We start from the raw sequence: 27,984 nt of genomic DNA, 5'->3' as shown, positions 1-27,984 counted from the left end.
ATTCTCTTCGTGCCATTGTTGAATGTTAGTTGTCATTGTTGTAGGAATTTTAGGCTTCACAGCGGTGACTATGAAGAATGCCATTATCTGGGATGTGGCGCTGTGTAGATCTTATGTGAACCGACCTTTCGGAGGAACGTATCGCCTCCATCTTCAGGATAGAAAATTCGCGAGCGAGGAACCGGCGTAAGGAGGTGGCTAGCAGACTGAGCCACTGGTGGCTTGCGAATTTTCTATCCTGATGATGGAGGTGATACGGTCCTCCGAAACGTCGGTTCAAATAAGATCTACACGGCGTCACATCCCAGAAAACAGCGTTCTTCATAGTCATATTTGTTAATTCACCACGCTGTATCAATTGACGAAGCTATCGAATGAGATTCGAAGATGATTGGTCATGAAGGGGGGAATGGGATAGCTCACTCGGTATGCGAAGGGCTGGACAGCCGAGGTTCGATTCCCAGCAAGGGCAAGAAATGTTCCTCTACAGCGACAAGACCGGCTTTGGGGCTCATCCAACCTCCTATCCAATTGGTACCGGGGGCTCTTTCCATGGGGGTAAGGCGACCGGGGAGTGAAACTGACCACTCACCTACATGTAGTGCAGAGGCTAAGAATGGAGTAGCTATACCTCCCCTGCACCATACATGTTTGGTGTAGTGTTTCTTTTTAAGGAGATGCTTTATCGCCACTCCTTTTCAACTTTGCCCAAGAATATGCCATTAGGAAGGTCCAGGGAAACCGGGTGGGACTGAAACTAAACGGGACACATCAGCTGTTGGCCTATGCCGATTATGTGAATCTACTGGGTGATAATGTAGATACCATAAAGAAAAACACACAAACTTTAATTGACGCAAGTAAAGAGCTTGGTCTAAAAGTAAACACAGAGAAAACTAAGTATATGTTACTGTCTCGTCACCAAAATGCAGGGCAAAATGATGATATAACGATAGAAAACAGATGTTTTGAAAATGTGGCACAGTTCAGATATATGGGAACAACGATAACAGATCGAAACCTGATTCAGGAGGAAATTAAGAGGAGATTGAACTCGGGTAATGCTTGCTACCATTCAGTCCAGAACCTTCTCGTCTGTTGTCCAAAAACATAAAAATAATAATATACTAAACTATAATTTTGCCTGTGGTTCTGTATGGATGTGAAACTTGGTCTCTGACATTATGGGAGGAACATAGACTGAGGGTATTTGAGAACAGGGTGTTGAGAATATTTGGACCGAAGAGAGATGAAGTAACAGGAGGATGGAGAAAACTGCATAATGAGGAGCTTCATAACTTGTGTACTCTTCTCCAAGTATAATTAGAATGATAAGGTCAAGGAGGATGAGGTGGACAGGTCATGTAGCACGAATGGGGGAGACGAGGAATGCGTGTAGGATATTGGTGGGAAAGCCAGAAGGAAAGAGACCACTGGGAAGACCAAGGTGTAGGTGGGTGAACAATATTAGAATGGATCTTAGAGAGATAAGATGGGATGGTATTGATTGGATAGATCTGGCTCAGGACAGGGACCAGTGGAGGGCTCTTGTGAGCACGGTGATGAACCTTCGGTTCCATAAAATGCTGGTAAATTCTTGAGTAGCTGCAGAATTGGCGGCTCCTCAAGAAGTGCTCAGCTCCATGAGTAAGAGGGTGGAGTCCAGCTGGGTCCACTCGGCACGGCGGCCACTGATTGGCCTATTGTAGCCTGCCCCTGGTGATTATGATGATGGAGAATTTGGTGGAATAAAGATTGGCAGGGAACCGAAGAACTAGGAGAAAACATGCCCCAGCGCCAGTTTGTCCAGAACAAATCCCACTTGACCAGACCCGGGATCGAACCCGGGCCGCCGCGGTGGAAAGCCAGCGAGTAACCGCTTGAGCTATGGCGCGGCCTTGGTGTAGTGCTTAATTACTTAATTAATAAGTACATGGACCACTTACCGTTTTTACGTTTTCGGTCGTGAATGGTGAGCAGAAAAATATTTTGAAGGAGACGGTGGTGGTGATTGGGAAGGGATCTGCTATTCGTGCATTCGCTTGCGAGGCGGGGAAATCAAGATGCAAGGCGTCGCAATAGTAGATATCCCGTCAGACATTTGTATTAGAACACAAGTCCATGGCGTCGGTGCTGTATTATTCCCCTGAGAATCCACGAAGCGCATGGAAGTGCGTTCCTTGGGTTGCTGAATGAGGGGTTACAAACGGCACTGTTTCTCTGAAGTTGGGAGGATCCGGGGCAATGAGTACCTAAATATTTTGAAGCAGGTGGTCGAGGCCCATTTGAGGGTGTATAAACTCATTTCTAGGTAGCGGCCACAAAACAAACAGGTTCCCACGGCAACGAGTTCACGCGCAATAGTAGAGGAACTGTTGGAAATTGTGTCTTCTACGCGGTCCGTGCTGAGATATTGTAATCGAAAGAAATTTAGAAGTTAGTTCAGTTGTAAGGAATTCTATGAAGGGAACACTTAGTCGGTGAAGTTCATAGCCCGCGGGCAATGAAGTGGTCGCGGAAGTCGAAGAATCTCCACTGTTAGAAGCCGCTACCAGGGAAAGACTGGTGAAAACATATCAGACTGAAATACCTAACGTGTGCTATAGCGATTTTTAAAGTGTGGAGATCAGCGATGGCGCTTTAATTAAATGTAGCCACGAGTCGTTTATTAAAGTGGTCAATAAATCAAACCTTCAATCGAAAACCCCGTCGATAGTCACTCACACACGTGAGAGTATTATTCAGTGTCTCTAGGGCTGTGTCCCTGAGCCGCTGTCGCAATTCTTTTAAATAAATTGATGCCAAACACAAAGTTCCTCTAGCTCCTAGACGTGTTCTTGCTTTCATGACAGTGATTGTCCATGTTTTGGTCTTCTGGTTTGTGACACCGTGTAGTCCTCTATGTGGATGTCATCATTTCAGAGGAACATGGTGCCTCCATCTTCAGCGTCGACCCTGAAGATGAAGGCAGCAAATTAGTCCGAAGCGTTGTTATCCACCTACAAGACAACGTGGTTCCTATATTTAATTTAATTTCCGAGCTGTGACGTGGAAGCGTCATGTTCCGTGTGTATGCGCGTTTCGTAAGCCGTTTGTCTTTCAGTTCTGTACTTGGAAACTTGAAGGTGTCGTTAGGCAACAAGGAGAATGGCGTCATTTCGTGATTTATACCCATCTGCTTCAACCAGGAACTGAGTGGCCGCCCGCCCTGGACTACATCCCCGAATGTCACGTTATAGTAAACATATGCCAGCGTGTCTGAAAACTACCTAATAGTTGGTTAACTCGAATTCAAGTATCTTGTGGCCGGAAAGTAGACATTGATTTATTTCGATTGTTTCATATTTTTTTTTACTGGTGCGTCACAGACTGAACAAGGCCAATAAATAGCCTTCAGGCTCTATATAACAAGCGCGTAAATCTTAAGGATTAAGCAACTATAAAATTACTATGAATTTTAAATAATACCTCTTTGGGAAGGACCGCATTTCCATAGATGGGCATACCGCTTTACAAGCATGCGATTTTTGTATTTTTCGCTACAGCCAAGTGTGTTAATTTATACCTATTTGTATCTTTCGCTTCACGGAAACTTTATTTCCGTTACAACGTACAACCTGCCTTCATAAGTTCTTTTTTATTTTGCTAAGGTGGAGAAATACATATGCAACAAGTGGGGAGGTGCAAACTTAATAATGAATGTGAGACAAATTATTCTGATCGGTCGGTCAGTCCGTTAAATTGCTGCTGGTATTCGCCAGCACAGTCATTCCTGGCTCCAGTCTCCTCGAGATCCACGAACAAGATTTGTATTCTCTCCTCGACCTGTAAGTGTTTCGAAATGGAGCCTCGCCATCGACAAAGGAGGTGTCGTTCTTTTTAAATTTCAATGTAGGCTCCCTTGGTGGCACGACAAATATCCAGACGATATTCGACCGCGTTCCACGTTGCTTGAAGCTTGTTTGGTGTTACCGTAGCTACAGTGTCCCTTATGCGGGCTTTCAGGTGTTGAGGTCGTTGATCTTAACCTGGTAGACAATGTTCTTCACATAACCCCACAAGAAAGAATCCAGGAGTTAAATCTGGCGACCTAGGAGGCCAAGCGATTGGTCCACCTCTGCCAATTCATATCCCAGCCATCTCTCTGTCCAGGTAATTCCTAACATGGTGACAAAAATGTGGCGGCGCATGCCCGTAAGCCGGGTATAAAAAATCTCTCAGAGTTTTCCTTTCCGACGACACAAACCAGATACGTGTATGGCAATTAGTTTCAGAGATATACATTTTTTATTTTGGATACCTTTCATCCGGACGCCCGGTACAAGTATCGTCCGCGAACAGAGCAAGTTGAGTTCCAATTACCGCGGGGGCGTCATGCAGTCGGCATAGTGATTAGCTACGGGCTGGAGGGCCGAGGGATCGGAGTTCGATTCCCTACACGTGCAAGATTTTTCCCATATCCACGTCGTTTCAATCGTTTCTGGGGCCCACCCAGCCTCCTATTCATTAGGTACCGGGGGGTGGGGGGCTCTTTCCCCGGAGGTAAAGCGGCCGGGGAGTGAAGCTGACTACTCACCTGCAACTAATGCTGGATTCAAGAATACATGGATCTATACATGCACTCCCCAATACGTCTTCATAGTGTAGTGCTTATGTAGTTAAGCACATGGACAACTTTCCCTTTTACCCTCCATATCTGGAGGCCAGCTCCTTTATCCGCAACTAGAACTATTCAAATATGCATTAAAATACTGGGGAATTTTTGTGGGACTCGGACGTCTGCACGAAAAAAATGGGAATATAATTTCGGATTTACGAATTTTAATCTTACGAACAGTTTTCGTCGTGGGACAAATTATCTTCGTAAATGGGATACTTGAGTGCCTGTAACTTCGGAGGAACAATAGCGTCGGGTATGAAGTGAAATTTTTTTTGTTGAAAGTAGCGTGCTTTAGGAGAATCTTGTCATAAACCTTAAGAACCGAACTGAAACACGTTTAACATTTCTGTGACGAAAATCAGTTTGGGTTTTGTTATCGTTTTGACAAACAAAGACATCTTGCAGACGCTCTGCCCAAGGTCAGTCTTCCCAAAGGCCTTCTGTGTAGGGAAGACCGTGGGTTTAAATGTTTTTTGGGGTTCTCAAGTTGCAACTGGGCCTTCAATAGAACATGAAGAAAAGGGAGGGTTTGGACTTGAAGTCACGCAGTGAACGTCTCCCAGTGGAGCCGCTGCATTCATGCATCCTCCACACAGAACCGAGTGTCCTTGGGCGGTGGACTTGGCTCGTTTCATTGTGCGTGCTTCACAGGTAGAAAAGGAGCGGCCCGCAGCCGGAAGGACTGGAATGCATCCCACAGCTCGAACAAAGGATGTGTACGGGCTACAAGCGTTCCTTCGTTTCTTCGTATGACAAAGTGGACGGCAGTCTTCTAAGAGCTGAGTGGCCGACACACTTCGCTACGTGTACGAAAGCCAGATATCCTAGAATTTCGTGGCTTCTGGAAATGCATGTTCTGTGTTCAGATTAAGTTTTCTTCTGAAGGCCGTGCCGACGTTCAGGCGGTTAGTCGCCGGTTTCCCAACTCGGCGGCCCGGTTTCGAGCCTAGGTCAGGTCATGCAGTATTTTTGGTGGACAAATTCGCATTGAGGTAGATTTTCTCCGAGTACTTCGGCTTCACCTGCCAATCTTCATTCACCAATTGCTCCACACTCATCCGGCGCTGGTACAATAGGCCAGTTAGTGGCCGACGTACCAAGTGGACTCAGTCTCACCCCACCCCAAGAAACTAGAAAAGAGGCGTTTCTGAACACCAAAACCGTTAAAGCCACGCACGGCAATTTTAAGATGTAAAACCTCTATCGCAGTTGGAGTTGTGGATCACTGACTGACCGAATGCCTAACTTCTCAGTACGCTTATAGAATTTTCCTTGGAAAATTGGTAGCTGTGCAGTTCGGCAAAAAATTCTGTTTTATGAAACCGAAACATCATCACCACTATCCTGAATTATAACCCGAGCCAGTTAAGCCCAGACAACACCATGCCCTATTACCCCACTGTAAATTTTAACATTATCTTACCACCCATTCTAAGGATGAGTTGTGTACCATCAACGCTATTTCTTCTCATTTAGCATAAGATGCCGTTAATTACAACACATTTAGGGTGTCTCTCTGTCCGACATGTTTCGACGTCTTCAATGACGTCTTGAGAGCCGTAATAGCTCAGTCCGTATAGAGACTGCCTACGGGATGGATGACTGAGGGGTCGGAGTTCGAGTCCCGGTAGGGTCAAGAATTTTCTCTTCTCCACGTCGTCCAGACCGGCTCTGGGGCCCATCCAGCTTCCTATCCAATTGGTGTCGGGGGTAGAGCGGCAGGAGCTTGAAGCTGACCACTCACCTTCAACTAGTGCTGAGGCCAAGAAAATGTGGATCTATACACCCACTCCCCCATACGCCTTCATGGAGTAGTACTTGGGAACAACTTTACCATTTACAATGCCGCCTTAGCTTGTACATGCTTTTGGACGTCTCATATGCATAACATTTCCCCCCCCCCAGAATAATCCTATAGACTGATACATCACGGGTTACGAAGGTGGTTGTGCGTATTTTTCCGCCTACTCATAATGCCCCTTCGGGCTTTTTAACTAATCGCCATTTGTTCTGTATGGCGCATCAGTTGCATTCAACATGGTTTAATCACCACAATAATATAAACGCAGTGCGTGGATGTTGAAGCCCCCAGTAAGTTATTCTATCCCTCTTTATGGTATGCATCCTGTTGTGTGTCTTGTAACAGCGTTAACAGGGCCATCAACACAACAACAATATCCACAAACAAAAACAAATCAATTCTAACGTATCAAAGCGTTTCGCGAAACGCATTTGCCCAATAAACGAATGTTGATACCTCAGAATTAATTTATTTTTGTTTGTGGATATTGTTGTTGTATAGACGGCCCTGTTTTTCATTCATCAATGGCTGTACAGCCCTTTGTTGGGCCCTGGCCTCTTCTTCAGTACACAGAGAGTAGGACTCCTTGGACGAGGGATCAGCCCGTCGCAAGGTCGCTATCTACACACAGAGCAACTCCGTAAAAACTCCGTGGCCTGTAGTCTGGAAGCGAACTCTACCGACTGAGCGACCGCCGCTTATCGGCGAAATTAGTGCCAAATTTTGAGGATAGAGAGTGTCACGTGGTCAGTGCAACGGATCCCACGGCCGTTAATCTCGGTTTTCTAGACCGGAGCCGCTACTTCTTTGACATAGCTCCTCAATTAACCATATGAGGCACACACAGACATCCATGACTTGAGTGGGATTCGAACCCACGGTCCTAGCGTTCGAGAGAGCGAAGACAGTTCATAGACGGCTCTGTTAACGCTATTATTCTATCTCGTCTTTTGTTGCAGTAATTATAATTTTTAAAGAGCAAAATAACAAGGAAAGAGTCAGTATGGCTGCTGCCTGCCGATTGTCACATGTCAAAGAACCAGTTGCAAGTCAACAACTAGCGCTATCTTTTCGTACCTATGCATGTCATACTGTTCTTTTGTTCGGTTCAAATGCCATTGTGACCACCGAAGAATAGTAACTGATCGGGAACCTCAGTCACTCAGGCTTCAAGGCTAAATAGGTGAAATCTTTAGCCCCGCCCTTCATCGGCCATTTCTTTGATATAAAACTCGTATCTGTCTCGGGCACTGTAATTACCTCCTTATGAAGTTGCAAGTGATCAATCTGTATATCTGATCAACTTGAAAAGTTGAAAGTCCAAAGACACGCTCCTATCTGGATTGCATATTTTACAAAAATATGTGTAAGGGTTTCTTTTTGTGCGGTGGGAGCCGGTACAACTCAGTCGGTATAGTGGCGGGCTACAGGCTGGATGGTCCGGGTTTGATTCCCGACAGTGCATGATTTTTCTCTTCTCCAGGACGTCCAGACAGACTTTTCGATCCATCCAGCCTCCCATGCAATGGGTACCTGTGACTCTTTCTCGGGGGCATAAAGCGGCCGGGGCGTGAAATTGACCGCTCATCCCCATCTAGGGCTGAGGTCAAGAAAGGTTGTGCCTGCACTCCCCTACATGTCTTCATGGAATAGTGCTTAATTAAGTACAAGGACAACTTTACCTTTACTTTTTCTTTGCGACTTTGTGTAATTTATTGTCTCGATGAGGATACGAACATAGGTGCAAACGTATGCACACTGCAGCTAGCACATTGATCAGGGTCTGACGTTATTAGCTGAATTTCGTTAAATTCTGCACATGTCTAGGCACGTGTCAAGTAGGAGATATAGATTAAAGCGGATTCGCTATTTTATATTGTCGCGTATCGGGCGTATATCGCGACAAATAAATTCTCGATGTATTCGATGCAGCGAATTTTATTTCACATCCGCTCTCACAATCACCCAAATTACAATCTGACGATTACTGCTATCTGCAGTATCACAATTAGTACACTGAAAAATGCCAGAATACCACTGACTAGTTGCTGGCTAACTCGGCGGTAGCTCCAGGACTCACTGGCTGACTCAGTACAACTCGACTCGGCGACTGTTACAGTACAACTGACTTCGGCGACTGTTGCTTTATAACTCGGAAAGTCTTCGGCGGTAGCCACACTGGAACTCGAACTCGAACTGGTCGATACGCACTGTGCATCCACTTATATAGCTGCAGTGCTTGCCTGTGGCGTAATGAGTGCCACGTCACAGTAGGACGTTGATTACGGTTACGTTAGCGTTGCGCGTTACGTCACCGCGTGACGTCACCGCGGAGGGGAGTGGCGGGGAGCGCTACGTTACCGTGGAGAGGAGGGGGGAGGGGGGTTCTCAGTCGCGCAACATGTTACAATATTATGTACGGCGAACCACATTTTAGAAATTTGGTAAAAAGGCTAAAGCTATCCCCGTAACAGGTCGCGAAGGCCCATAAGGTTGTGAGACGGTGAGGCTCCCACATTTTCTCTAGACAATCGGCTCACAGATGGCGGTGAGGCTGTCAGCCTTACATGCCGGACTCCCTTAACTCCCCAGGAAGATTCATGGTACTCACTTCTGTTAGAGGTTGAGTCGAACCCAGAGCCATAGTGCGGCTAGAAGGGTTAGGTAAATCGAAAAAATCCACCTCATCGGGACTCGAACCTGCGACCTTCCGGCTTGTAGCGACATTTGCTTATGTTAGATTTGTTATGGTTATATTTCGGTCTTCTGGGTTGTAATGCCATGTAGTTCGGTGACAACCAGACGTTTCGGAGGAGGATCTTACGTCATCTTCAGAATCGAAGAGTAAGACAAGCAAAGCAGGCGGCAAGCTAAGGTGTCTCCGGACGACACATCATAACTTCACAGGAGACCGTACTTTTCATAGTATTTTTTATTGCTAGTGGGGTGGGACTAAGTCCCTTGTACTGCGGCCACTTCTGGCATATTGTACCAGCCCCAGATGATAGGTGAGGGTGACTGTGGAGCAATTGCTGGAATGAAGATTGCTAAGGGAAACCGAAGTACTCTGAGAAAAACTGCCCCAGCGCCACTTTGTCCACCACAAATCCCACTTGACCAGAACCGGGATCGAACCCGGGCCGTCGCGGTGGGAAGCCAGCGAGTAACCGCTTGAGCTATGGCACGGCCACATTTGCCCTTAGTGCCTTCCGAATATCAGCCAATAGCGTTACCTCTCTGGTGCAGCAACAGGCACCATATTAAGATCGTCGTTGTGTACAGTACGAAGTAGACACGTGTTCATTTGCAAGAAACTTGTGTGCTATATGAAAATTGTTTTCTTAGTCTTGTTTTCGGTCTTCCGTCATTCAGAATTTGCATGATTATCTTGTCTCCGCTGATAAAACAGTAGCCAGCCATCACTCAGCCCAGTTTGTAGCCCAGTAATGTCGACCTCTTTGAGGGAACGTTTCGTCTAGGCCGGCATGCTCTCAATTTCTCCTCAGCTTAACGTGTTTTTATTGCATCACAAAGGCAGAAGCACTGACGAATGTAGCAGTGGCAGTGTAGCACGCCAACAGCACCATCAAAACTGCTCATTTCTGCGTTTCTGCCATATACAGTGATATTGTCATGCATTTGTGGTGCGTGACTATAGACGGGGTTTTAGATTACTGGATTTGTTGACCACTTTCAAGTCGTATTACAAACAACTATAGCTATTTCCAAAATTTACAGTTCACTGTTACACATTCTAGTGTCCTCAGTGTATTACAGTCTTCACTATCCGTTTCCTGCCAATGGATTCTAACACAGGAACTGTAACAGTGTCACTGAATTACACAATCTATAAATATCACTGTTCTACAGCACAAGTAATGTCTTCTTTTCACAACCCGACTGCCGACTGCTCCCTTGCAGAGCCCAACTCTCGACTAACTGCTCACTTGGAACTCCGGAACTCACCTGTCTATTCTCAACTGAACTCTTCTTTATAACCACTTTGCACAGACCGAATACAAAAAAAAAAATCATTCCCGACAAATCCTGTATTGTTGCTTGCGTATTCGTTGCCGCGGAAACCTCTTTATCGAACCGTTACCTAGCAATATACGTCGTTTCTGGTTCTGCTGTTCCAACCTTCAGGCGTCATGTCACAATATTATTTCGGTGAATAAGACAATAATGAAATGAGGATAATGAAGCGATCTCTTCAATTTCGAGTGTGTTTAACGACACTTCCTCAACTGTCTAGGCTGTACAACGCCAAATACAGTAGAAGGATGATCATGAAGCGCACTTGGTACTACCTCAGAAACCAGGGTAACTCCTGGGACAGAAGAATATGGACATGAGTCCCGCCGGCCCCGAGACATAGAACGGCTGTGCTGGCGAAAGCCAACAACAATTTACCAGAAAACGGGGCAGCTCAGTCGGTATAGCGACGGGCTGCGGGCTGGTTTTTTGCACGGGCGAGAGACTCCCCGTCTTCTCGTCAGCTTCCAGGCAGGCTCTGGGGCCCATCCAGCCACCTATACAGAGGGTTTCGGGGGGNCTTTCCCGTGGGGTGAAGCTGCCGGGGCGTGAAGCGGACCATTCACCTCTGTCTAGTGCCGAGGTTAAGAAAATGTGGATCTATACATCCACTCCCCCACTTGTCGTTATGACACAGTGCTTAATTAAGCAAGCAAATGGACGGACAAATTTACTTTTCACTTATCTCAACGTTTAACGAGATAACGCCGAAAGTTTCACCCGGAGTAGCGGAATTATGGGCTCCCAGATATGATGCAGGGGTAGAAACCAGTTCTGCACGGCTCTCGATAAGAAATGAACTGTCCGGGGAGGCGCCAGTTCATGTGAAATGTAACGTTACGGAAGTGCGCCGAGACGGCATTGAAGTGTTTCACTCTGACGGCGTTCTTCGCGCAATGAGGATGACAATGATGATGATTTAATTTCTTTATTCAAGCGCTCGTTAACCGCGAGTAGCCTATAGCAGGCGAGCTCTGAATGTGTACAGAACTGAAGGTAGAGTTAGACTAGACGTAAAGGTAAAGGTAAAGGTGTCCCTGTGCTAAGCACTGCGCCATGAAGGCGTAGGAGGGAGTGGGTGTATAGACCCACATTTTCTTGACCTCAGCAATAGTTGGAGGTGAGTGGTCAGCTTCACGCCCCGGCCGCTTTGCTCCCCGGGGAAAGAGCCCCCGATACCCATTGGTTGGACAGGAGGCTGAGTGGGTCCCAGAGCCGTTCTGGACAACGTGGAGAAGAAAATATTCTTGACCCCACAGGGACTCCAACTCTGGCCCCTCGGTCATCCAGCCAGTAGCCAGTCGCTATACCCACTACGCTATCCCGGAGACGTAGAACTAGACTAAAAATTAAATACTATATAATAAAATAATACAGGTAACACGCTATGACATGATTTCTGTAGGATTAAGCAAAGGAAATTATATCCTCAACGGAGACGGTGTTTGTTTAAAACGTCCAGAGATTTGCAGATGTTGTTTGCAGCTATGACGCACCTTGTTGAGGGGCTACGTAAGTCTTGACGTCATAGGCGGAAGAGTCCCTAGTCTGCATAGTGGGTACACGGAGACCAACAGTATCCATAACAGAACAGCTTTAATTTTGTTCTGGAAAACGTTAATTAGGAATAAAGCAACAAGATTTTGTCGCCTGGAATAAAGCGTTGCAAAATATAAATAATTAATAAATATGTCCAATAATTCAATTCAATTTAATTCAATTCAATTCGTGTTTATTTGTGTGCAAACTTAACAGCACAGTGGCCAATTACAAAGTTAGCACGAGTACATAGAAATACACAAAAATTAAAGAGCAAAATAAAAAATATGACAGTCTATACAATATCAATAAATTAGTAACAATTCCAAGAAAAGAAAAGAAAAAAATAATTTAGCCTTAACAGGCGAGAAAAATAAAATAGTACATTTCGAATGGTTAATCCATTATGTGATGAGAAAGGACAATACACATACATACACACATAGAAGTTAATAATAATAATAATAATAACGAACCAAGGCGTACAAACAGACAGAGAGGTTCTGGCAAACAGGCCAGACATAATAATTAACCCTTCCGCACCGACATCCGTGTGCTTCACCGACCCTTTAAATAATCGTATGCCACCGACATCTGTGCANTTGACCGTGTCTCACGGTGTTGTCGCTTGCAGATTTACTTATACTTTTTCTTCAACCCTGAAGATGGGGGCGATACGTTCCTCCGAAACGTCGGTTAACACCACATATACACGGTGCCAAATCCCAGAAGACTGCTTTCTTCATAGTCACCGCCGTGAAAGCCTCAAATCTTACAATATACACTTAGTTCAAATAACATGAGGTTTCAAAACGACCGCTGTGAGAACCTCAAAACCGACGCGTGTTTTTTGTGTTAAAGGGTTGTGAACACTTCGGTTCCAGAGAAATAAATGTACAGAATGGATTTGTAAACTGGACCTACCCACGAACGGTGGGTTGATTTCCTTGCGTTGTCACGATTCAACCTGCTGATTGGTTGCTGTGTCATTACGTGGTACGGAATGTTCGAGGTGGGTCCAGTCAGTATGCATGGCCGCACCTTGTGTATGTAATGGAAGGAGAGACCTTGAATGAGCACCTCTTATGCAGTGGGATGTTGCCCAGACGTACATAGGTTGAATGGAAGCGTATTTATTTTTCATGGGGGATGACTTCGCTGCCTTAAAGGCCAGTTTACATAACTCGGAGATGTATAACTTGGCACAGCCTGGGCCGACCGGAAATATAGTGACAGGATCTGACGTTTTTCAAGAGGGGGTCGGTATAACGCAGTCAGCAGAGCAACGGCCTACAGGCTGAACAGCCGGGGTTAGATTCCCGGCAGGGGCAGACCGGCTGTGGGCCCACCCAGCCCCCTATCCAAAGGCAATCTGTGGCTCTTTTCTCGGGAGTAAAGCGGCCGGGGCGTGAAGCTGACCACGTCCATCTAGTGCCGAGGTCAAGAATCGCGGACCTATACCTCCACTCCCTCTGACGCTTAATTAATTGGGCACAGGGACAACTTTATTTTACAGCAAGAAAAAGTACAGCCCGTATCTGACAGCTGAAACACGATTTGATGCTCTCAGCGGTGGTTACGAAGAGTTCTACCTTCTGGTAGATACGTAACTCGGTGTAGGCTGGTGAAAGTCAGCCGACGTTTCGCCGGAAAACGTCGCCACCATCTACAGGCCTGACGAGTAAGCCGAACAAAAAACCAGCATGAAGCAGGCAGCAAGGAGAGCTTCCCTGCGGATGGAGAGGATATGTTCCACCGAAAAGTTGGTAGACTTTCATCGCACTTCTCGGCGTTATATCCCAGAAGATGGATTCAGTATGTGGGGGTTCAACTCCCGGTAGGGGCAAGAGATTTCTCTTTTCTCCACTGCGTCCGCACTGGATGTGAGGCGCACTCAGCCTCCTATCCAATGTGTACCGAGGGGTCTTTCCCTGGGGATAAAGCGACAGGGGCGTGAGGCTGAGCACTCACCTCTACCTGGTTCCCCCATACGGCTCCATGGTGTGGTGCGTAATTAAATGAGCACAGATACGTTACCTTATACCTGTATGCAGAGGAATTATAAGACCTTTCTCTTTTCCACCCCACAGAATTTGGCACGCGTATAATCTCAAACCCGATTTGGCAGTGTACTTCCAGACGCCATGCAGCGCCGCCGAGAAGTCACGTTGTGGGCGTGCTGGCCGTGAAAGTGACTGTAAGTAGTAAACATTACGTCATGCTTGATGGTTCTAAATCTCGCTTCGCTATGCAGGGTTACGTGGCATTTGCTTTAGCTGGCCTGCAGAAATGGACTTGACAACGTGCTACAGACGCTCTTCTTACTGAAAGAAAACCAGAACTGAAAGCTTCAGCGCCAATTCCCCGCCATAATACGTCAAGTTTAAAGAACGGCAGTGTCATAACAAAACCCGTCAGATCGAACTTTCCTATTGGCCGGAAGGGCGGGGTGGTGAAGGGTTACAGAGAGAAGCGTTGAATAGGCATTTAACATCCGGTGTCCTAAAAGTTGTAGGGTCACGATTCGGATATCTATCGGTCAGCACTGGGAAAGAATACAGCCCTTCCCTGAGTGAACCCATAGCTAGCAAAATACCGTCATCTCCTGCCATCTCTCGGTCACATTTTTATTCCGTAGGCAGAGCCAGCTTCTGTGAACTACGAAGCGATATGAAGCTAATATGGATTGCGCGGTTTCATTGTGCGTAAGGAGGTAAAGTTGTCTCTGTGCTTACTTAATTAAGCAGCACCCTATGAAGACGTATGGATATACTTCTGCCATTCTTGACCTCTGCACTAGATGGAGGTGAGTGGTCAGTTTTACGCCCCGGCCACTTTAACTCCGAGAAAAGAGGTGCCGGTACTTAACTGGATATGAGGCCGGTTGGGCCTGTCTGTACCTGTGGAGTTGAGCTATCTCTTGCCACTGGCGGGAATCGAACTCCGGACATCCAGCCCGTATCCCATCGCAATACCGACTGAGCTATATTGTATGGCTGCTGTATGTAGTGGGCGAAGTGGGCAGCCGCCCAGGGGCCCCGCCGGGCGACCGTCGGTACTATGTACTTAAATTTTCCCACGCATTTCAGAATAGTCCGTGGCCTGTAGTTCGCAAGCGAATTATACCGACTGAGCGACCGCCGCTCGTCGGCGAAGTTAGTGCCAACTTTGCAGTTCAGAATATCTGAAGAATACATATTTGAGGACCTCATAGCCTGTGTTATTATTATTATTATTATTATTATTATTATTATGTTGTTTGTAGGGACGTTGACGTCTTTGGACCAAAAACTCTGTTGATGAAACATATCTNAAAGCAGTCTTCTGGGATTTGGCACCGTGTATATGTGGTGTTAACCGACGTTTCGGAGGAACGTATCGCCTCCATCTTCAGGGTAGAAGAAAAAGTATAAGAAATCTGCAAGCGACAAGACCGTGAGAACGGTAAAAGCAGACTGGCTTCTACCCTGAAGATGGAGGCGATACGTTCCTCCGAAACGTCGGTTAACACCACATATACACGGTGCCAAATCCCAGAAGACTGCTTTTATCATTTTTTTATTTTATTTTTTAAATTATGTTTGTGTATTTCTATATTCGTGCTAGCTTTGTAATTGGCCTCTGTGCTGTTAAGTTTGCACGTAAACAAACACGAATTGAATTGAATTGAATTGAATAATTGGCACTACAACCCTTTGTGGTCTTGACCCGCTCTAAAAGCTTTCTCCAGCCACCCCCCGCTTGAACCTTTGTTTCCAGTTAACCACACCCAAGTTCCTTAAATTCTTCTCCACACCCTCTATCCATCCATCTCACTCTTCGTCTACCTTCCTTCCTTTTCCCTTCCGGTTTCACAATCATTAGTCTTTTTATAACTTCTTTTCTCTCCCTATAACATGTCCTGCCCATCTGAATCTATTTATTGTAAACCTTTTAATTATATAAACTTCATTAATTAGACAATATAAATCCTGATTGTAACGTCTTCGCCAGAGCTCATCAATTTGTACTGCTCCATGGATTGTCCTTAGAACCTTTCTCTCGCAACCTGCAAGCAGTGCTTCAGGAGCCTTGCTCAAGCCCAGCTCTCGGCTCCATACAGCAGCGCTGTTGCAAGTATAAATATTTTTATACAGTTGCCATTTAGTTTTCCTCTTTGGCAGTTGAGATTTCATGAGTGTCTATGCACCGCAAGAGCAACTATTTCCTTTTGTAATTCTGCGTTTAATTTTTTCTTCCAAATAATTTTTACAGTCTAGACCCCAGATATATAAATTCTGTCACAACTTCAAAATTATATGAATCAATAACGAAACTTTGGTTATACGTCAAGTCAGAATAGCCAGGATCATTTTGTGCCATAAATTTAGTTTTTGTTCTCATTTACTGTTAGTCGCATTTCCTTAGCAGCTTTCTCCATGCTACTGAAAAGGTAAAGTCATCTCTGTAACAGGCCGTGGAGGGCCGTAGGGTTGTGAGAGGTTGAGGCTTACAGATGGCGGTAATGTTGTCAGCCTTACGCTCCGACCGCCCTTTACTTCTTTAACTGCTGCTAATGAGCGTCCAGTTATAACTATATCATCTGCATAAGCCAATATTTGCACCTCAATATCCACCCCGGCATCTCTTATTACTTTTTCTAAACTTTTATTGAGTAGAATGCATGCCAGTGTGTCGCCTTGTCTAACCCCCTTTTTAATATCAAGCTATCTGGAAAATATTAACTTAACCATGGCACAATTACTTTTTATAGTAAGTGTAAAATAACAGTTATACTTACTTTTAGGTTATGTTGTTAATCATTTGTATCGGTTTCTCCTTCGTTAATATAAATACGTTTTGAAGTCGTATCAAATTATAAGATCTCTTTTATTTTGAGAGGAAACAAAGAGACGGATCGAGGCCATGCAGAACATTGCCTTGACTACGTAACTTATGTTCTAGAGGGTGTGACCGTGCATAAGTGAATCAAAGCACAGTCCTTCATTGCATTCTTAATTAAATATAGGCATGAACTTGAGTGCCGCGATGTGAGAACCTCATCTGGCATTGCTGATGCCGGTAAACCTGGCGCTGAAAGTTTTAACTCTCGCAATTAATCTCAATAGGCCGAATGTTTAAAAGCTCAGTCGGTATAGTAGCTCCACCGTATCCCTGCGAGTCGGAGGAGGTGACGAAAAGGGGACCCAGTGCCTGGGAGTATAACTAGGCCGCCCTGTTCCTACGGGTAAGTACGGGGACCTGGCCTTCCAGGTAAGGTGAGTCTCGACTCTGAGACAATAAAATATGGTCATGAGTCCCGGAGACACGGACCTGAGAATGACTGCTCTGGCGAGGGCCAGCAACAATTGTAATCGACAGACCCATCCTCTAGTCGGAGAGGGTGTTACATGAAGACTATGACCGCAAGCATTCAGTTGAAAAAAATACTGGTCGTGAGTCTCAAGGGGCTTTTCGTCGAGACGAAGAGATTGACGGTAAACCTCCAGTCGTAAAGTAACTCTGGCTCCGACTCTGACTACAGTGACTGGGCTGGACGACCAAATTGGGGTTCGATTCCCGGGAGGGGCGATAGGCTCCTCTATTCTCCAAGTCCAAGACCGGCTCTGGTGACCTGCCAGCCTCCTGTCTAGTGCTTACCAGGGACACTTTCCCTGAAGGTAAAAAATAAAGAAATAAAAATTGGCATGTGCAGCCAACTATTTGTCACCATCTAGTGCTCAGGTAAAGAATACGTGGCGCTCTACCTCCACTCCACCCAGCATCATCGTGGCGTGATTTTGAAATTAAGCACAGAGAGCAACTTCTCATTTTCCATAATTTGGGTCTCACCTCATGGAAAACGTGCTGCGCCTCATGAGACTTGAGGTTCTCACAGAAATGAATGTCTTGTAGAATGTGATTCCGACGTTTTGGAGCAACCTTCTTATCCGTTATCATCCTACGGGACCGTAATCTTGATATTGCGTCTCAATTACAAAGACCAGTGGGTTGATGCCGTGTAGGGAATTAGTTGCAGTTTAGGATTTGAGGTTTTCACAGCCGTAGTTATGAAGAGTTCTATCTTGTGGGATACAACGCCGTGTAGTCCTTTGATAGTCAACAGACGTTTCGGAAGAACATGTCGCCTCCATTATCAGGGTCGAAGAATAAGTGAAGGAAGAAACCAGCATGAAGTATGTAGTAAGGAGAGATTTGATTTTGCTTGGTTTGTGTTTCAACCCTGAAGATGGAGACGATATGTTCCTCCTAAGCGTCCGTGACTCTGAAGGACTGTACGGCTTTATATCCCAGAAGAAAGCAGTCTTCACAACGTCCGTCAGGAGAATCTGTTTCATGCTGAGTTCTTCCTTGGCTTATGCTTCAACCCTGAAGATGGAGGCTACGTGCTCCTGCGAAATATTGGCGACTTTGAACGGACCACACGGCGGTATATCTCAGAAGATATAAGCGTTGTCAGTTGCTGTTTATTCAGAGAATCATAAATACACTTCGTGGAAAGAATGCCGCGCTTGTTTAATGCAGTAGCAGAACTTCTGGGATTTGAAGGGTTATTGAACAGGATCCAGAGCATTGGCCTCAGAGAGCAAGAAGTGGTAGCCGTGTGTCCGGGTACCGTGACTGACCAGTGTTACCGGGGACCCCAGAAGGTGAGCGGGTGGTTTCTTTCTTAAATAGTCCATCTGCCTATAGAACACTGGCTCGTAACGTAAAGTCTTTGTTAGGTGTCAGTACATCCAACTGAGATATAACACGTTTCCGATATGGTACATATTATAAGCATATGTAAGGAGCCGGGATAGCGTAGTCAGTATAGCGACTTGTTACTGGCTGGACGACCGCGGGGATCGGAGTTCGAGTCCAGGTAGGGTCAAGAATTTTCACTTCTCCATGTCGTCTAGCCCGGCTCTGGAGTCCGACGAACCTCCTATCCGATGGGTTCCGGGGGTTCTTTCCCCGGGGATAAAGCTGCAGGGCGTGAAGCTGACCACCTCCAGCTAGTACCGAGGTCAAGAAAAATGTGGATTATACATCCACTCCCCCATACGCCTCCTTGGCGTAGTGCTTAATTAGTCGAGTAAATGGACAACTTTACCTGTATAAGCAGATGTAAGGAGGAATTATAAAAACCAGATAATGCAAGGGAAAAGTCTGTGGGTGCGGACCATGTCGGGAGTGACTCAGTCACTCTCTCACTCACTCAAGGAGCTGAGCCCTACTTCGGAAGCCGCCAATTGTGCAGCTACTCAATAACTTCTCAGCATTTTATGGAACCCGAAGGTTCATTACCGTGTTCACAAGAGCCCTCAACCGGTCTCTATCCTGAGTCAGTCCAGTCCACACCACCCAAGCCTCTCTCTCTAATATCCATTTTAATATTGTCCATCCACCGACGCCTTGGTCTTCCAAGTGGTCTCTTTCCTTCTGACTTTCCCGCCAATATCCTATACGCATTCCTATTCTCCCCCATTCGAGCTACATGCTCTGCCCACCTCATCCTCCTTGACTTGATCATTCTAATTATACTTGGAGAAGAGTACAAGTTATGAAGCTCCTCATTATGTAGTTTTCTCCAACCTCCTGTCACTTCATCTCTCTTCGGTCCAAATATTCTCCTCAACACCCTGTCCTCAACACCTTCAGTCTATGTTCCTTTCATAATGACAGAGACCAAGTTTCACACACATACAAGGGAAAAAACAAAAAGAGAAAACCAGGAAGAACCAAGAAAATAAAGGAACGAAGAAGAAATAAGGGAAAAATCAGATCCTGAAAGTAGAATACTGCTTGGGAGACTTCGCGTAACAAATTACTAGTGGATGACAATAAATTTGAGGGCAAGAAAGGAAGCAACAAAGCAAGAAAGAGTCAGAAAGATAAAGAATAGTATCCATGGTCTGAGAGTTCCTCTACCGAGGGGCCCAGCTTGGTACGTTTTCTTTCGTATCCTGTTCCACTGAAAACGGAAATAGAATTTCCTTTCGAAAAACAGGAATTTTGATAAACTCACACGAGAGATAATATCCAAAAATTGTGTTAGATCATTATCGAAAATCTTTAGACTTATTTTAACAGGCAACAAATTTAATTTGTATGTGGCAGATGTTAAGAATACGGTCTCTTCTGATGAGACGGCAGATGTAAGGTTCTCTGAAGATGAACTTAGCACATTCTTACGTGACGTTGATGCCTATCTACCTAACTACACGGCGTCTTGAGAACCTCAAACCTCACACGTTTATAATAAATGAACATGCAGGCCACTAGATGTTCAAAATCACCCGGAACGGATTAGGAAGGCCCGCAGAGCTCACCCCTGCACTCTTGTTGACCAACGTGACCTTGGGTTGTTTTGTGCATGCGGTGGGAGTGGTTAGGTTGTCATTCACTGCTGAAGGATAATGAATGAGCGCTGAGGTAGCCTGCTGCGAGCTGCCTCCTCCTCAGTGTTAATTAGCAAACAGGTCAGCTGCAGGGAATGTTTGTGGGGAAGGAAGTTGCATGTATTGTGTACAGAATGTTAATCGCGTGGGAGTATGCGAGCGAGAACAGAGTCACGCCATTTGACTCCAGTATTTCTTTAAATAAGGGTAGAGTTGTTGGTAAATTGGAAAACTGTTTGTTTATTCGAACTCGTTTTAAATTGGATAAGCTAAACAATGAACTTTTAGGCCATTGAACGACGCTGTTTCAAGTGTAGAGGTTTGAGGACCCCATTGCAGCATCGTGCTGTGTCCCATTTCAACAGCAGGCCGATTTCCAAGAAACATGGTATGAACCTCACGTCATTGGAGGCCACTTTAATAACATAGCGGACACGCGAACGTATGAGGTGTGAGCACCACTAACGCCACTTACTTCAGGTCCCTGAAATGACGCATGGCAATATATTTTGGACAAATGTGTAACTTTTGTTGTGGAAATATTTGTAGAGTGTAAAACAGCGCGGTAACTGTGCAAGATTTCCTTTAGCTTTTGATTTGACCGGGATAACTAATGAAGTATTGGTGCGGAGATAGATCATAAACATACCTACTTATTGTGTATGAAATGTTTATTGCATGTCATTAACTAGGAAATTTTGAGGGTATACCCTACAAATTTAATGTAGGCTGTGCAGAATCCATAGTTAAGTAGTGGCTGTTCGCAAGAAAAGAAACATCAGTAATACTATCAACAAAAGTAAAGGCTAAGTTGTCCCTGTGCTTAACTACTTAAGCACTACGCCATGAAGGTGTATGGGGGAGTGGATGTATAGAGGCACATTTTCTTGACCTCGACAATAGTTGGAGGTAAATGGTCAGCTTCACCCTCCGGCCGCTTTACACCCGGGAAAGAGCCTCCGGTACCCATTGGATAGGAGGCTGGCTGGGCCCCAGAGTCGGCCTGAATGAGGCGGAGAATAGAAAATTCTTGACCCTACTGGAACTCCGACCCCTCTGTCGTCCAGCCGGTAGCTAGTCGCTATACCGACTGAGCTATACCGGCTCCCACTAAGAGTATTTGATCTACGAAATAAAAATGCGAACTGTATGAGTTCTGCTTGGAACTCCTTGTTATTGGCTGGAATGACAATGAACTGGGCACAAAATGAGCGCACGTTGGAGAGGTCGAGCCTGTCCGAAATTACCGGACATGTCTTGTGGGAATTTGGTATTACAGGGGTCTGCAGTAAACACTGTGAGAAGAATTTCATGTCGGTCGCCATAGGTACAATGTAAACCTTATTTTATATGAAGCTCAAATCGACCTTTATTTGCGTTCTCAAAACTGATAATATCCATATTAGGTAAAATGTAGATTTAACAAGATTTTCAACTTTTATTTGAATTGTTTTGATTGGTCTATTCTGACAGGGTTCACTACCTGTATTACAATACAATGTAAATTGCCATAGAATTTTATCTAATTTGTTTCCTTATGTCGAGTATATCTTGTTAAAATCCCAACGTGTTTCGGTCATACAAGACAACCTTCAAGGAACTTTACAGCACATATACGTACGCATAAAGGATCTAAAATATCTGAGTCAAACATGTCTTATAAAAGGTTAAAACTAATACATATAAATTAATTAACGCAGGCCGTAGTTAGTGTAATTTCGTTGATTATGGTGTGTCATACCATATTGTATGTTGCTGCCTCATACTCGGTTTTAGATGTCGATAAGGTGGAACTCTGCATTTTAGTTGTGGTTCTTAGTAGGTGACACACTGAATTTCAGTACTTTAAAGACTTTACACACTCACATATATATTTTGACGCATATATCCATTGCTAGACAACGGCTGGGTAAACATTCCCGAAGTTACGCTCTCAACAGTAGAAGGACATCCGTTGTCGGGTAGCGGGTCGCTAATCACGTTTCCGCAGCAGCGAATAAGCACACAACAATAGAGGAACTCCTGGAGGTGGTGAGTTAGATACGGCCGTTGCCATGGTTATGAAGGAGGACACGTGAGAGCGCTCAGGGAGTTCAGAATTTGTAAGAGAGTTGAGACAGGAGAAAGAGAATGGAGCGAGTCCTCGGCGGTGGATACTCGTACTGTGAGCTGTTGTAACTGATTGTAAATAAGAGTGACTGTAGAAGAAGGCGACAGTAAATCCAATCCAGAAACCGTTATTATTAGTCACGGAACCCCAGACACGTGACTGTATATATATGAATTGTAATGTTTTCTTTAATGTGGTACAGCCTCTGAACATGGTCGTGAATGGCAGAGACGTGTTGGGGTTTTAACAACATGTAGTCCACACTAGAAAATAAGATTAGGTCCATAAGGTTGTGAGACGTTGAGGGTCCCACATTTTCTCTAGACAATCGACACACAGATGGTGATGAGTTTATCATTTACTCACCGGCCGCCCTTTAACCCCCAGGAAGATTCCTGCCACTCATTTTTGTTACAGGCTAAGTCGACCCCATAGTGCGGCTGGAAGGGTTAGGTCAATTGAAAAACCCAATGACCTCATCGGGAATCGAACCCGCGACCTTACGGCTTGTAACATAGTGCCTCAACCAAGTACGCTACCTCGCGCCCCAGATTAGATATAATTAGGTGGCAATTTACATCTTGTTTTAATAAAGTTAGGTCTAATTTTTGAGTGCCAGTGCAGTATTCATAACAATGGGTGTGTAGCCAAGCATGTGCGGCGGAAGTAAATGAAAGGCCAGTGACGTATGTAGAACCGCGAAGAAGGAATTTTGAAAATTGCTGTTTCATTCCGACCCTCAGACAGAGAAGCCGCATGCTTGAAGACCCGTCTTTTTATCCAGTAACAATTTGAGGTGTTCCGAGAATCTGACCAGGTTCTGTGAAAATTCGCTCTGTCGTCTGGAAGGAAACCAGGCACGTGCTGGAATCTTTTAACTGCGAACAGCTAGAAAATTCTCTATAAGCGAATGTTGATTTTTTTACTTCTACATTTGAAACATGCAAATTCAGTAACATTATTGTAACAACGGTTGATAGTTCTTCTATGTTTAATATTTTTTATTTCCAGTTTGCTTACACTTTCTATGCATCCATTACATGATCCTCGAATGTATCGAATCAAAATACCTGAATGACAGATACATCAATGTAATTGCATAGTAACACTAGACAAACCGTAAACCATGTACATTTTATTATCACAGACAGATATGTATAATATTGACACATATACATATAAGGATAGAGGGTGATGTATATATATATATACTTCATAACTTTAAAATATATGAGTCACAAATTTACAATAATTTTATTTTCTGTCACTAATATGTGATTAGAAGTAGAATATTAGTGATCGCTCCCCTGCTGTTCAACTTCTCTGCTGTAGTAGGGGGCCTGTGAAAATGTAAATGCCCCCCAGGCGACGAGAAATGTCATCTCCCTTGCTCTGTTCAAAAACTGATCAAATTTCTCAATGCTTTATCACATAACATAAGATTTACACACACTGTGATAGAAACCTTCACTCTTAAAAGTGCTACATATCATATTTAGATTGCAACCAATCGGTGATCACGATCTGAACAAATGAACTGCTTGCATTAAATGTGTTTTAAACAGAAGAAGGAACAATATTTGCAAAACCTGCCGCCCCTAAAATCGTGCAGCCCTCGACAGCTGCCTGTCCTATCGCCCCGGCCCTAAGTGTGTATATTATCATGTTGCAGCATTACATAAAGGGCGAACCAAATTTAAAATATGTCAAATAATTGACATGATTTGTCAGTACTCATTATTTTCCTAACTCCTAATTAGCAGTCTGGTTTATCACAGCCCTCATTGACACTCAACACATGAACTTGGAGACAGTCTTAGTTTGGAGGGGAAAATGGTCACATTGATTTATATTTCAAATGTAGGGCTATATTTGATACAGGATGTTAGTGCAAAAGAAAGGGCAGTAGGATTACCATTTAGTATGTGCAGACACTTGTATTTTATGGACAGTGACGTATGTCAATATCATGTTTAATGGCGGATTTTTCATGCAATTTAAAATGGATTCCTTCAAAAAGTCTCCACTGCAGAGCAAACATCACTCAAACTGAGGACGAAGAGTTATGTCTTCTGGGATATAACGCAGTGTAGTCCGTTGAAAGTCACCCGACGTTTCGGAGGAACATGTCGCGTCCAGATATCTGTTTTCCTCCTGTTTTCACAATGGCTTCTTGCTTGTATCATTCTGCAACTCTAAAGATGGAAACGACATGTACCTCCCGAAATTTTGGTTGAATTTCAACGGACTACACGGCGTTATATCTCAGAAGTTAGAACTCTTCATAACCACCGGTGTGAGAACCACAAACCCTACAAACTGAGGGAGTTATAATATGGCTGTGATTATAATATGTAACTAGCATTACTGATGGGTTGTGTAGGACCAAGAGGGGTTTGTAACAGTATTATAATGTTGTGTAATCTGGTGAAAGTGAAACGACATTTTAGAGAACATACAGCCCATATATTCGGGGTCGAAAAATAAGTCAAGTAAGAAACCAGCAAAAGGGAGGCTGCGCTGCTCCTTGCTAGTTACTTGCTTGGTTTCATTTTCGACCCTGAAGATGAAGGCGACATGTTCCTCGGAAACGTCGGTTCACTTTCAGCGGTCTACATGGCGTTGTATCACAGACAATGGAACTTTTCGAATAATTTTTGTGTTTGCGGAACTTTAAGATTTGTCGGTAGTGAGCATTCACTTTGCAACTCAGAGATTATGGAATAGGTGAGAATGCAATAGAGTTCGCCCCTTTCAGTCGTGCTATGATAGTTGATGTTAGGAATTACAAATATAATTGCTCAAAGAATTTTACACAAGGATATGAGTTACCGTCCTTACAAAACCCACATTTCTCAACATCTAAAGGATCACGACCAAAGTGTCGCTATCTAGTTGTTCTTTTTAAGAATTTCTGGTATGATACGGATTTGTTTAAATTGTTTGATAATGTCTGATAAGGTAAATATTTACCTTAGCGAATATGGCATCAGATTATCCGGTATTGGAAGGAAGTGCGTTTACTGTAGCAGCAAGAACAGAAACTGAAGTTCTTCTATGTCTCGGCACGCCAAATTCTAGCAAAAATTTCTCACCCTTGTATATAGCCTGTATTCGAAAAAAAAAAAGGTTCAGTAGAAAGGCCCAGATCGTTATTATTACTGAAAAATATGTGCCCTTAGGGCGAGGGCAAACCAAAGAAACTGGCAACTACAACGCAACCGCAGTTTCCGAGAAACGTCATCTGTTTCCAACAGGCAGCTGGTTACCAGATTAGCAGACGCACACTGAGGAAACTCATATTTGATTATTTGCTCACGTCATCTCAAGTGGGCGTGTTCTTCTGACTTAACGCGTGATCGTAATGTTTAATTCCGTGCCTTTCTCTTCTGCAGTTTCAGATAAAATACTGATCCTGTCATAACATGTGGTGCTTGAAACGGCGTGAGAAGATAGCACGACGATCATGTGGAAAACATTTGGATGCTAATTAATTTAATTGATTTTAATTAAGGTAAATTTATATTAATCAGGAAATATCGGCCAAGAGACTTATTCGCTAAATTAGAGACCTGCGTGAATTTATTTGTCGCGTTACATAGGCAACACGAGACAACATGTAATAAGTAATTAATGAAACAAAATGCTTAAATACAATATTAGGAATAGAAAACATTGGGTGCATCCATTCTTCTGTGGCAGTCTAAACTGAGGCGCTTGTATTGGTTCAAAGAACTTAACCAGGATCCAGGCTCCTTCGTCTCATCAGAAATTCTTTCCCAAGCCAAATCTCTCTTGTCCCTCCTCGCATAGTCTGGGGCGACGTTTGTCATATATACCAGGCTCTTGCTCAATTAACTGCACAAAAACAAAATTACCAGCTTCATAAACCTTTCGTAACATCTAAAGAAGCAAGTGAGTCACAGAAGCACGTTAGAACAGCTGACACTAGGAAACTAAGCGGCAACGCAACTGTGAGAAGACTGGCTTGCTCATTTACAAGAGGGGTTGAGTTTCTCGGTCTTCCGCGAGTTGCTTTACAGTTGCATTGCCGTTTCCTCAGTTTGCGCTGCTCCATTCAGTTCCATGTGTTCAACTCAGTCTGATTAGAATACTCGGAAACTGCGGTTGCCAGTTTCCTTGGTGCGCCCTCGCTCCTACATCACTTCCCGTTTTACAGCAAGACATTCTAGAATACCCACTACCGTTTGTAGACCCTGCATACAATTTTAATACGTGGTGATATTAAACTATCTTACAGTAATATCTTTCCTTCCTCCCCCTCGGCGCCACAGCTCAGGGCGAGCTTTGGCCTCCGGAACAGTCTGCCCCCACTCTTCTCTGTTCTTCACTTGATCAGACGATGAAGCGTCGAATGGTAGAGCGAAGAAGTGAGAAGAATGTGGATGGAAGAGGTCGTGGCCCACTTATTATTCCTGCTCATTCGCTAATTTCCCGTCCATTCCATCCATCTGAGATTGATTATCTCGTTTCTGAACAATTTAGTTTTTAAGGTGTGAGGTTGTTAGCCTCACGCCCAACCTCCAACCTGGAGGACCAAGGTATCCCTCTTTGTCTGACTTCTACCCCTTGACCTGTCCGGCATGGGTGCCCCTACCAGTAGCTACGCTACCGCCGGCATAGCTCTCAGGGTCTCGGGAGCACTCAAACCCTACCACCACGATAGGGTGGAGACACCACCACCATAATAATATATCTTATCAGTAAAGGGAACCTGTGAACTATTTATTTGGTAACCTCAGAAGTTAGCGTGCTTTTAAAAGTAAAAAATTCAACGAACGTTCATATGAATTTTAAAATATCTTTCTAAAACTTCAGAATTGACAAGCCACTGGTGTGTTCATACAGCGATTTGTCGACTTAGGTTTTCTCATGCCACTAAGACATTATAACAGACTGAACGGCGAAAATATTCTGCATAAAATAACAGAGAACGGTCCCTTTCTGAGACTTCATCCTTAACGTGTCCCTTAGAAAATAATCCATGATTAATAAATATGAAAATTTAGTATTGATTCCGCTGAATGAATTAAAAAGAACGCGGGAGGCCAGCAGGTTAAATCTCCTGGCTCAATAATTGATGTCTTCATGGTCAAGAATACCTTAGGTTTTAGGTAGCGTAGTTGGTTCGGGCACTATGCTACAAGCCGGAAGATCGTGGGTTCAAGTCTCGAGATCATTGGATTTTTTTCAATTGACCTAATCCTTCCAGCCGCACTATGGCCCTGGGGTCGACTCAGCCTCTAACAGAAATGAGTACCAGGTATAATCTTGAAATATTCTTATTCTATGAGCCTCTACGGCCTATTACAGGGATACCTTTACTTTTACTTTTCTATACGTAGGTTGTAGGTACCATCTTAAAATTCTTTTCACAGACATGTTTTTTTTTTCAAAAAGTAAGACAAAAGTGAAAAAATACATACACCACACT

The 27,984-nt window shown here is 44.3% G+C and overlaps 1 protein-coding gene across 2 annotated transcripts in view; it reads left to right on the top strand.

The window, feature by feature from the left end:
• Positions 1 to 27,984, top strand: part of LOC111862389 (zinc finger protein 771) — a 128,170-nt gene that overhangs the window by 43,298 nt on the left and 56,888 nt on the right. The window contains exon 3 of one of the 2 annotated variants that reach the window (XM_023847738.2): positions 14,126 to 14,232. The exons of the other annotated variant lie outside the window; for it this stretch is intronic. The gene's annotated coding sequence lies outside the window, so the exon portion shown is untranslated. The remainder of the gene's footprint in view (positions 1 to 14,125; positions 14,233 to 27,984) is intronic. 2 annotated transcript variants of the gene reach the window in all.

The sequence above is a fragment of the Cryptotermes secundus genome, unplaced genomic scaffold (assembly GCF_002891405.2).
Source record: "Cryptotermes secundus unplaced genomic scaffold, Csec_1.0 scaffold671, whole genome shotgun sequence".
Taxonomy (NCBI): domain Eukaryota; kingdom Metazoa; phylum Arthropoda; class Insecta; order Blattodea; family Kalotermitidae; genus Cryptotermes; species Cryptotermes secundus.
This window is presented reverse-complemented; position numbering and strand designations above follow the sequence as displayed.